Here is a 13,249-nt window from a genome sequence, read left to right as displayed (position 1 = left end):
AAGTCCAGGTGTCCCAGAGAATTCCAAACATGTCCCAGAGGCATGAGTGAGGCCAGTTAGAACCTGTGAGCTTCTAGCCAACCCACCAGCTGAACAAAAAAGCACAAGTGAGCCCAGTCCTAGCTATGTCTTGTCCAAATCGCTGACCCACAGGACTGTGAGCAAATAAATCAGGTTGTTTCAAGTCACTGAGTGATGCGGTGTTTTTACAGATAACTGAGAATACGGTGCTACACATGACAGATAAGGGCCAATTGTTAGCTTAATTTAATAGCCAACACTGATATATCAAAAAGTAGTTTTCTTTTTATTTCTTTGATTATTGTTTCTGGTTTTCACCTAGCATTTCCAGTTTGGATTTAAGCAATATGCTCTCAGAATCTGTTTTTTCTTGCTTCTTTTAATTAATGGTAATGGTGTTGTAGGGGCTGTCTCCAATCCTTCATTAAATTTAGTTTTATTGGGTATAGTTTCCCAGTGAATCTCAATTCTTGAATTTTGGCTTTCTTAGTCTCCCTCTCCCTTTTTTTTTTTATAAATAGAAGGATAAGATCAGTAAAGTGCACACTTTGATGCATTTTTACATTTGTATTTACACATATATAGAATTTCTCCAGCGCAGCATCTCTTTTTACAGAGATGACTTTTCTCTGGATTCTCAGTATGTTGTGATGGTTTTGGGGTGTTGCATGCTTTTCCCATGTGGCCTACATTGTGTTTGTTTTCATGTGTTTTCCCTGTAATCATCCTTAAATGCAGAGAGAAGAAATGATCCAATTTGGAGGAGACCATATAACTGATACTACATCTGGTGCTATCTAGAGGGATTTCCTAAGCTAATTATGGAGCAGGATGGGGTGAGTATGGGGCACACACAGCATTGTCTAGGAATAAATGAAGAAAAGCCACCTGAGCTGGTCAATGGAAATCTGGCTGGTAGCTATCAGAGGATGTACCTTTTCTTATTATAACATAAGCCCTTAAATATATTTTAAAAATCAGCATTTGGATAGAAGGCCAAACCGCATGGCATAATTCTGGCCTTTTTTTTGCTGAAACAATGCCAGAAGCAAATAAATGAAATGATTGGGTGATAATTTTGGAAACAGAACATTGTATAATCAACCTGAATTTGGAAAGATTTTTCCAAAATGCATATCCAGTGAAGCCCTAATTTAAGTTATAGTACCTTAGATAGTCTCTAAATTTTGTTGTCCACGTTGTGTTATTTGAAACTCCATATTTGTGATTATTTCACAGAATCTATAATAAACTTTTCTCTCTTTGAATGCAGTTGCACATGTCTTTAGACCAAATAGCTCATATGTGCATTTTTTTTTCATCTTAACTGAATTGCTCTGGCATGGTAGTGGAAAGAATATTGATTTTAGGTCTTATTAACTGTCTATTATAATTTATTAGCTAATGCTCCATCTTCTTTGCCTTAGTTGATTAATATCTACTCTCCTGCTTGTTCGGTGTAATTTACGTCTCTTTCTCAGAGCAGCTGGCAATGCAGAATTAGTATATCATACAATAAAATACATCCCTCCCTACAACTCAGGAGTTGTGCTAGGTTCCTGGTACTAGGTTCACTCAGCCAATGAAGTCCTGACTTGCTTTTTGCTAGAGTTTTCTGAGGAAACCGGGAAACTGAAGAGATTTCAAGTCTTAAATACAATACCACTTTGAATAACCTTAAAGGTCTTTCATATTCTGGGGCTGCCCCTGATGGTGGTGCAGTTTGTGCACTGCACAAAGGCAGCCAGGCTGAGGCATCCACTGAAGCTGAAACGGGGCCATGACTCAGTGGGTCAAGCCTCAGGGGCCTTGGCACCAAGCAGTAACAGCCTGGAGGAAGGGGCCATTTTTCTAATTCATTCACCCAGATAGGCCAGCCTGTGTGCTCTCAAGATCTGCATGTTCCAGCTTCACTGTTTTAATCTACTATGTTTTTTCAACTAAAGAATTATATGGCATAGTAATAAAAGCATGGTCTTTAGAAGAAAAAGCATGTATGTTAGAATTTTGGTTATTACAAATTTGATTTTTGGTAAGTTAGGATAACTCTATGAATCCCAGTTTTCACATCAGTTTTTTTTTTTCTTTTTAAAAATAAAATAGTTAAACAAATTACAAAAGTTATTCAGGCTCATTGTGGAAAATGAATAAACACACAGAAAGGGAGAATAACTAAAATCTCAGAATTTCATTACAGAGGAATAAATACAATTAAGCTTGGTGTCAATACATCCATTTTTTTTGGCATATGCATGAAACCTATAACTGTTTTAAAGTTTGAATCAGAGTGCAGATGCATTTACTTGCTCTAATTGTAAATATTTTAATTCAACTTCATATCTATTGGCTATCTTATGAATGCACTATAATTTATTTAATCATCTATTGTTTCAAATATATGACTAGACATGCATTCCTTTTTTTTGTATGGTGTATGGTGGGGGTCACATTTTATTCTTTTTCCATGTGACTATCCCATTATTGCAGCACCATTTGTTGAATTTATTTTTAAGCAGAGGAAGTACACGGTAGTCAAACCCTGGTCTACTGCATGGCAGGCAAGAATGCTACCACTGAACCACCCTTGTACCCTCTTAGACATGCATACTGTTCTAGTTTGCTAGGTGCCAGAATGCAATATACCATAAACAGAATGGCTTTTAAAAAGGGGAATTTAATAAGTTGCTAATTTACAGTTCTGAGGCTGAGAAAATGTCCCAATTAAAACAAGTCTATAGAAATGTCCAGTCAAAGGTATCCATCCAGGGAAAGATACCTGATTAAAGAAGACTGATTAAGTTCAGTTTCTCTCTCAAGTGAGAAGGCACATGGCGAACACAATCAGGGCTTCTCTCTCAGCTGGAAGGGCACATGGCGAACACGGTGTCATCAGCTAGCTTTCTCTCCTGGTTTCCAGTTTCATGAAGCTCTCTGGGAGGCGTTTTCTTTCTTCATCTCTACAGGTCACTGGCTAGTGGACTCTCTGCTTTGTGGTGCTGCAGCATTCTCTGCTCTCTCTGAATCTCTTTAATTCTCCAAAATGTTTCCTCTTTTATAGGATGCCAGACATTTATTAAGATCTGCCCAAATGGGTGGAGACATGTCATCACCTAATCCAGTTTAACAACCACTCTTGATTAAATCACATCTCCAGGAAGATGATCTGATTATAGTTTCAAACATACAGTATTGAATAGGGATTATTCTGCCTTTGTGAAATGTGATTCAGATTAAAACATGGCTTTTCTAGGGGGCAGACATCCTTTCAAACCAGTACACATACTTTTAAGATTTCTGACTGCTAAAGATACTTTTCTTAATTGTCTTCTCCAAATTTATGTCCATAACTGTCATATATAAGTAATATATAAGAGAATGTTCATTGCTGGATATCACGCCTTTTTTATAGATGAAAATGACATTTCTTGGTTGCTCTAATTTGCTTTTCATTGACTAATAGTAGGATTGAACTTATTTTCATGTGTATTTCTTATTTAGTGAATTTCCTGATCACAACTTTTTCCAATCTTTTGCTTCTAGGAAATTCTTTTTTTAAAAATTAGTTTGTAAGGGTTCTTTATGTATTAATAGAGTATTAGTCTTTTATATGTCCTGTACTTTTAAAGCTTGATTAAATATTTCTAAAAGTCTTTGGAAGATAAGCTGATGAGACTAGCCAAAGAAATATTTAAAACTCAGAATAGTAAGATTGTAGTGCAAGAACCTTACCTAAAACTGTAAGAAAACGGGGGGGGGGGGCACGGTGGCTCAGCAGGCAGGAATGCTTACCTGCGGTGCCAGAGGACCCGGGTTCGATTCCTGGTGCCTGCCCATGTTAAAAAAACAAAACAAAACAAAAAAACTGTAAGGAAACAGTCCCCAAATAGACCTGGTATGTATAAATACTAAGTGTAAAACAAATGAGGAAGAGAGGGACTATTCAATGCTTGGCTTTATAAATAGCCAAGTATTTGCATTTAAAAAAAGATAAAGGTAGATCCTAACCTCACATCATACAGTGAAATAATTTTAATATGGAATAAAGTGTTAAAGATAAAAAGAAATAGAAAAATAGCATTATAACATTTTATTTACAACCTATCTCTTGCCTTCTAAGGAAGTGGATGCAAAAGAGAGAAGAGTAATGAGGGAATTTGCTAATTACTGAGCAGAGTTATGGGTGAAACTGGGGAAATTATCTGGAGTAAAATTGCCTTTTGTAGAGAAAAGAGGCAGTGAAAGGAGAGAGAGAAATGTTAGGATACATAGGAGGTAGAAGCAGAAGATCAGACTTCTATCTTAAATAAATGACATATTTAAGACAATTTTGGAGGAAATGTATGTTGTACGTCTCATTTTTTGAGTTTGTGAACTGAGACTTTATAGACACACACACTCACAACATTGACATCATTCTAGTATAATCTCCACCATCACTTGCTTAAACATAAGTGCTTCTTATCAGGTTTCCCATATCCATCCTATCAGGTTTACCCACATTCACTTAAGCCAAAGTGATCTAGAGCAATATGTAAACATTCCCACCTTTCCATTAATTGCTATTTAAGAATCTTTAGTGACTTTCCACTGTTCTTAGGTTCAAGTTCAACAGCCTTAAATGGGCTCCAAAGCCCTGAATTGATGGGTCACTGCCCAGTTCTCCAACCCCCATCTCATGCAACTCTTTAACTTACTCTCCATGCTCCATCCATCCATATCTGAATATTTTTCTTTCCTTCAGAAGTGCCATAGTCTTTCCTATTTCAGTGCCTTCACCAGATACTGTTCCTTCCATTTGCATATTCTTCCTTCACTGTCAACCCAACAAAGGTCAATTCCCCATATTTCACAATAGCACACAGTATACTTATTATTTCTTGTTCAATGTTCGTATCTATCACTAAACAGTGAATTCCATGAGGAGAGGAACCATATTTGGTTTGTTCACTAGCATACTTCTAGTGGTTTGCACTGTGTTCAGCATCAAATAAACTCAATGGATACGTATTTTTAAAAGAGTGAATTGGAAACTATATGAAAGATCAGAAGGAAATACACTAAAATGCTATTAGTGTTTATTTCTGGTTATCAATACATTGACTGATTTTAATTTTCTTATTTATATTTACCTGTGTTTCCCAAATTTGAGAGCAATTTATTGTATTATTTTATAACTAGATATAAATTGCTTTTAAAATTAGGGGAAATGTCTGACAAATGTTCTCATACAAATTCTTCAATGACTCCTCATAATCTTCAGCAGAAAGCCTACACTTCTTAGCAAAACAAATGAGATGCCCACAATTGAGCCACAGTCAAGTAGGTGTGGGTCAGGGGATAGGTAGCAAGTGAGTGTGAAGTTGGGGATAGGTAGTGAGTAAGCAAGCATGGGGTAAAGAGTAGGTGGGTATGGGTGTTTGTAGGTAGCAATTTGGTGTGTGCTGGAGGGTGGAGATTAGGACTTTAGACATGGACATTAGGTTAGAATTGGACCATGAATCTAGACCTGAAGCATAGAATTAGACTTGAGCATGAACCTGGACCTTGTATATAGTCCTATATGTTGGATCTGGACCTTGGCCTTGAATTTGACTGGAACTTAGACCTGTCATCACACCTGGTGTTTGGCCCTGTACCTTGTATGTGGTCATATAAACTTGGACCTGCAACATGGACCTTTAACTTTAGGCTTGTGTCTCAGTCCTGGACCCTGGAATTGGACCTCACACCTAGACCTGACATTTACACATGGGCATTACCTGGGACCAGGAACTTGGACCTGGACCTTGATTCTGGAATTGGGCTGTGGACCTGAACTTCGACATTCATCCTGGAGCTTCACCTGGAAATGGATTTAACCTGTTACCTTGGAACTGGACCAGAATCTGAGCTTGGTCTTTGACAATTGTCTAGGACCTTGAACTTAACCTGACACATGGACCTGAATCTTGATCTTGAACATTGAACAAGTAAGTAGATCAAGATTAGGATCTGGAACCTAAATCTTGGACCTCAACAACTAGACCTGGACGTAGACCTAGACTTATACTTTACAACTTGGCCTTTGACTTTTGTACTGGATACCTTGCACTTGGACAATTGAGCCTGGAGCCAGACCTTGGAGCTCTCATTACAATTTGACACAATTGGATATCCAAAATTTACTAAAAAATATTATACAATAAAAAGATTACTAAAAGGGCATCTATTGGCTTTTGCACCTCTGGAGCATAGATGCCCTCAATTGTTACTGGTGCTCAAATTACAGCTATACCTGGGGATTTTGTGACGTTTAAATAAAGCTTTCTCATGCTCTTAGGAGAGCTACCAACCATAAAATGGAGGGAATATTGGTATGTCTTGCCTTAACCATTAGAACTATTTATTGTCTTGCCTACATTCCCTATAGTGCCAAGTGCCTTAAAATATCCCATAGTAGGCATTGATGCTCTAACCCAATGAGTAATACATTAAAATTAAGTCTATAGCACTTAAAATTGGCTTAACAAAATGGGTCCTCCTAGATTTCCCTCAGTCTATCATCATTGTTAACACAGTAAAAAATAAAACAGAGTGTTTAAGGACTAAAACCCATTATACAAAGCCTATTTAAAGAAAGCGTGATAATACTGTTTTTTTCATTCATAGGCTAATTTGGCCAGTTCTTAAATCTGGGAAGAATAAATGATGCCTCATGATGATTTTATTTAATACCATGGTCCCACTCATTAAGCTTCCTGTACCTCCCCAAACTGGTAAATACTTATAACTTTACAGGCTACCCATGGGAAACCTGTGCCTTTGCACACAATATTTTTTGTGTGCAAAAGTATTTTTTGCAGGCAAATTCTTAACAACATCCAGTTTTCTCCAGGAGCAGAGGCTTGACATCACACTGTGATATCCTCCTTTGAAAAGATTCATTTGACACGTTCATTCAGCACAAGCATTCACAGAGGAGCTCACAAGAAGCTATAGGTTATTGCTCCCCAATAGAAGGCCCTGTCACCTCAGTAAAACTTCTGGGCTATTGAGGACCACTCCAACTCTGATACTGTCAGATTATAACTATTGACTCTGTCAGCACTCATAATGTTAAAAAAAAATCTAGCATATTTTAAGCCTTTTTATATTCTGGAGGCAATATAGTCTTCATTTACAGATTTTACTCAAGACTATTTGTTATTTGTTCCCTTACTTGCAAATTGGTCCATTTTGAATGAGGCCTTCTACAATAAAAGGCTGTAAAATCTGTCCAAATTGCAATATAACAGACACTCCCACTATTACTCTCCAGAGACCTTTTCGTTGTAGAAGCTTTAGCAACCTGAAAGCAATGAAACCTGGGAGCAGAGGACCAACAGTCACCAGCCATATGCCTTCCCATGTGACAGAGGAACCCTTGATGCCAGTTGCCTTTCTTCAACGAAAGTATCATCCTGTTGATGCCTTAATTGGGACATTTTCATGGTGTTAGAACTGTAAATTTGTAAACTAATAAATTTCCATTTAAAAACCTGACCTATTTCTGGTATATTGGTTTCTGTCAGCTTTAGCAAACCAAAACAAGAGCCAATTTCTAGGTCTAAGATCAGGTCCAAGGAATAGGTTCAGATTGAAGATTCAGGTTCTGTTTTGAGGTCCAGGTCCAAATAAGAGGTCTAGGGCAAGCCTTGAGGTTTGTATTCAAAGTTCTGGTACAAGATCCAACATATACTTCCACAATCGAGGTCTAGGGCTTGGTTAAAATTCTGGTCATAGGTCCAGATCCAATGTCCATGAAAAAGATTGGTTTAGGTGCAGGTCTAAGGTCAACACTGATTTCCAGGTCTGAGGTAAGAGGGCCTGTTCCAATATCCCCAGCAGCACAATTAAGGTCCAAACACTAGATTCAAAGTCCTGGTTCAAGGTCCCTGTCCAAAGTATAATTCCAAGACCAAGTTCCATGTCTAAGTTTAGGTCCAAAAAAACTGAATAAATTTACTTACAAGGACCAGATTTAAAAATCCATACCCACTCCCTACCTATTCACTATCTAAATCCTGCCCCAAGCATATTCATTGCCTATCTACTCACTCTCTACAACCTGCCTCACATCTACTCACAAACTGCACCAGGTGCCATATAAACTCACTACCTAACCACTCACTGTCCACAACCCACTGATTACCTACCTTCCTATCTAACCACTTTAACCAGTCACTAGAGTGTTAGAGGGTTAGAGGTAGTTACCTTCTAACTACTCACATTCATAGTCTATATCCTACCCCCTACCAACTTACTAGTTCCCATACCCACTTTCTACTACTTTATACCTACTTTCTATCTACCTCATTCCCCATACTTATTCACCACTAATACCTGTCATTTACCCCACTCTTAATTACCCTAACCACTGTCCTTCTCACTAACTACCCCGCTTCACATCCATTCATGTTGCCCTTTGCCTCAAACACCATCACTATTCATTTTCTCTCAGTTCACTACTTCCCCCCATACTCATACCCTCTCACTTCTTACTTGAATACTCACACCCACTTGCTACTATACCAACTCTGTTCCCACTTACTGCTTACCCACCATCTAACCCTTTCATTGCCAACTCACTCACTACCTCCTCCCTACTACCTAACTACCCCCCCACCTCATCCACTCACCACTTATCCCTGCCCCAACACACTTACTTCTTACTCCCTGCCCCACACCCTCTCACAACTTCTCAGTGGATAATTATTTACTTATTCAATCATTCTATCTAATCATTTTCTATCTGTCTCTCTGCCTATCTATCTATCTATATATCTATTTATCTATCTTCAGCCAGTCAGCCAGCCAGCCAGCCATCTTCCTTAGCATTTTAATAGGGAATTAGGAAAGAGCAACTCAGCTAATATTATACTTATTTATTGAAAATTGCTTATGAATGAACCATTGAGGCCTTTGCATGTTGAGAGTTAATGTCTTATAAACTAGAAATGTTTTCTTTCTTCTCTTATCCTATGTAAGTCTAATGCAAACTCACTCAACATGGGGGCAGAACCATACTCTCATCATTTGCTGGAGAGTCACATGTAGAATAAATTGCGGTCATAACCTTTACATAGTAAGAAACTTAAAAAATACCATGTTGAAAATTAGTACTAGAACATTAGTCAGGGTTCTGTAGTAAATAGAACCAACAGGACATATCTGTGAATATTATGAGATTTTTAGAAGAATTGTCTCATGTGACTGTGGGGATGGGCAAATCCAAATTCTAAAGGGCAGGCTGCAAATTAGAACTCTGGTGAAGATTTTTGATGAATTTCCCAGAAGAAGCTGACCAGCTAAAGTAGAGATGGAAATTCTTCCTTCTGACTACTGAAAAAATCACTTCTTTTAAAGCATTCAACTGACTGCATGAGCCTTCTTTTGTTGTTGAAGGCAATCTCCTCAATCCATTGTAGATGTAATCAGCCATAGTTGCAGCTAACATACTGATAATTTAAGCCCACAAAATGTCCTTTTGGCATCTGGACACCAAAACCTGGCCAAGTTGACACAGGAACTTAACCTTCACAACTAGTATCACCCTTTTGTCATGTGATGAACTATATTATAAATAAATGATTGTTAAAAATTGTTTAAATTGTCGGCTATTTTTTTTAGAGTGATTGTGAGCTTATATAACAATCATGTATAAAATACAGGATTCCCATATACCACTCTACTACTGCACCTTGCATTAGTGTGGTATATTTGTTATAATTCATGAAAGCACACTTTTATTAATTGTATTAGTAACTATGATCCATAGCTTAATTTAGGGTTCTGTTTGTGTTTCATATTTCCATAGATTTTTTTTTTTTTTTTTTTTTTTTTACATATGCACTCAGTAATTCTTAACATCATCACATAGATGCATGATCATTGTTTCTTAGTACATTTGCATCGGTTTAGAGGAACTAGCAACACAACAGAAAAATATAAAATGCTAATATAAAGAAAAGAAATAAAAGTAGTAATAATAGTAAAAAACAACAACAAACAAACCAACAAGCAAACAAAAACAAAAAAAACCCTATAGCTCAGATGCAGCTTCATTCAGTATTTTAACATGATTACTTTACAATTAGGTATTATTGTGCTGTCCATTTTTGAGTTTTTGTATCTAGTCCTGTTGCACAGTCTGTATCCCTTCAGCTTCAATTACCCATTGTCTTACCCTGTTTCTAACTCCTGCTGAACTCTGTTACCAATGACATATTTCAAGTTTATTCTCGAATGTCCGTTCACATCAGTGGGACCATACAGTATTTGTCCTTTAGTTTTTGGCTGGATTCACTCAGCATAATGTTCTCTAGGTCCATCCATGTTATTACATGGTTCATAAGTTTATCTTGTTTTAAAGCTGCATAATATTCCATCGTATGTATATACCACAGTTTGTTTAGCCACTCTTCTGTTGATGGAGATTTTGGCTGTTTCCATCTCTTTGCAATTGTAAATAACGCTGCTATAAACATTGGTGTGCAAATGTCCGTTTGTGTCTTTGCCCTTAAGTCCTTTGAGTAGATACCTAGCAATGGTATTGCTGGGTCGTATGGCAATTCTATATTCAGCTTTTTGAGGAACCGCCAAACTGCCTTCCACAGTGGTTGCACCCTTTGACATTCCCACCAACAGTGGATAAGTGTGCCTCTTTCTCCGCATCCTCTCCAGCACTTGTCATTTTCTGTTTTGTTGATAATGGCCATTCTGGTGGGTGTGAGATGATATCTCATTGTGGTTTTGATTTGCATTTCTCTAATGGCCAGGGACATTGAGCATCTCTTCATGTGCCTCTTGGCCATCCGTATTTCTTCTTCTGGTAGGTGTCCATAGATTTTTTAAAAAGTTTTTATTTTAGTAACATATATACAACCTAAAATTTCTGCTTTTAACCACATTTAAATGTGTCATTCAGTGCTGTTAATTATATCTACGATGTTGTGCTACCATCACCACCATCCATTACCAAAACGATTCCATTGTCCCAAATAGAAACTTTGTACATTTTAAGCCTTAAAATATTACATTATAAATAAATGATTGTTGAAAATTGTTTAAATTATTGGGTTTTTCTTTGCTGTCTCCTAAGCCATATTCTTGAAGTGGGCCATAAATAATCATTTGGAGGCCTGATGCCAATTATAAGTGGTTGAAGAATGCAGGCAGTCTTTCTACCTTCCTCTGGAAATTGAAGTTGTAAAGCAAAATAGTTTGATCCAGACACTAAAAATGGACTTTTCTTTAATTTCTTTTGTGTGGCTGTTTTTAAAATAAATGTACATATTTCCCATTTCTTTTTTCTGAAGACTCTTTTGGTCTTTGATTAATAAAATTTAGACTACTTTTAGTTGCAATGATCAAAAATATTAAACTGTAATTTACTGGGACAATTGTCTCCTGGAAAAGTCTCCTCTATTCATAACCTTTTCCTCACAGATTGTGCAGTATTTGATTGGTGGAAGGGATTTCTTTTGAACACGGTTCATATAAAAATGTTTGCCTTTGAGTGGGGCTAACCACGTTGTTTCTAGACCTGACTCTCATGCAGTTGTTTGAGATTATCTCTCATATAAGAAAGAATACCATCTTTTAGGCTCAATTACTCTTCTATTTTTACTTATGTAACCTAGAATCTAGAGCTCATCATTATAGACTCATAAGTTAGAGGAATGGATCCAAGTCCCTTATACATATTGATAAAATTAGCTTTGTTTAAAAGTTGTAGTCACTTTTGGAAGAATTTATGAGAGAAAATTCTAACATTAGTGATTTATATCAAAGCATAAAGCAAGAGCTGAAGTATCCTTTCCAAGATAAAGGGGAATTGCTCTTTTTTACAGAGTGTTCTAAATGAAATGCCATAAGCCCTCAAATTTGGCGAAATAGATCAGTCAGTTGCTTTATCCTGCACCTGTTTGGAATCTCTTTATGCATCTGATAGTTTTGTGATTCAGGGATTTCATTCACCCACTTCTTAATTCATTCACAGCACATCTGCTCCAAGGTTTTATCCTTGGGTTTCAATACGCATTGTCCTTCCAGGTGTCCCACAGCTCTTCAACTACTCACCCACGTAGTAAGCGTTGATTAGAAGCTAAAAATATGTCCATTTCATTGTTCCTAAATTCTGGTATTGCAAGAAAAATCTATAGCACATAATTTCACATTGCCTATGATAATATTTGGTTCACAATCTATAAAGAATGCAGTTATGTAAATTTCTAGAAAAACTTACTTTCAAGCCACATGAACCACTTGATTTATTTTAAAATGATTATTGCAGTAACGTTTTTGACTTTATATTGTGCTAAGATAACAAAAGCAGTATATTTAGCATTAGATTTTACTGAGAAAGTTGGAATTTGCTTACTTGGATGTGGGTTAACCACCTGTCTTGGTTTTCCTGGGACTGAGGGGTTTGCTAGAATATGAGATTTTCAGCCCTAAAATCAAAGTGATCACCCATTTCCACCCCTGTTATCTCTTTCCTCCAGCCCTCTTTTCATCCCACTTCCATCCAGCATTGTCTTGATGGAACAAGCCACTCATCCAGTGAGATTAAGAGTTAATTTTACTAACCATAGACCCTGTTTTTTATATGCTGAGGACTAGCTGTAAACATCTATATAGCACTGGTCATTAGTAGTGTTGATGTTTTCCCTGCCTAATTTATTTAATGATTAGATTCATATTTGATTCTGATCTTTATGACTGAACTTAAAATCTTGGCTGACCTGTTTAGCAATCCAATTTTCTGCTGGGACTACAATAAAGCTGTTAATACCACCTACCTTGCATATACCCTAAAATCCTGTATAATCCTTTCTGATAAGTCTTCACCTTCCCTCTGAAGCCCTCCTCTGCCAGCCTATGGTCTTGCTAGGGCTGCCCTAACCCAAAAACCACCGTGTTTATTTCCACCTGGAGTTAATTGGTCTTGACTTCTTGAATGTCTTCATCTAACCAATTTGCCTAACTGAACTTTCTTCCTTTAATTCAGTGGTTCTCAAACTTTATGCGCATAGGAATCTCCTGGATAGATTTTTTTTTTTTTTGACACATGGTTTTCTGGGCTTCAGCCCCAGAGATTCTGTTTTAATAGGTCACAGAGGGGCCCATGAATTTGCATTTCTAACAAGCTCGCTGGTGAAACGGATGTTTCTGGTCCATGGACCTACTATGAGAACCAGGTCCAGAG

The sequence above is a fragment of the Tamandua tetradactyla genome, chromosome 1 (assembly GCF_023851605.1).
Source record: "Tamandua tetradactyla isolate mTamTet1 chromosome 1, mTamTet1.pri, whole genome shotgun sequence".
NCBI classification, from domain to species: Eukaryota; Metazoa; Chordata; class Mammalia; order Pilosa; family Myrmecophagidae; genus Tamandua; species Tamandua tetradactyla.
This window is presented reverse-complemented; position numbering follows the sequence as displayed.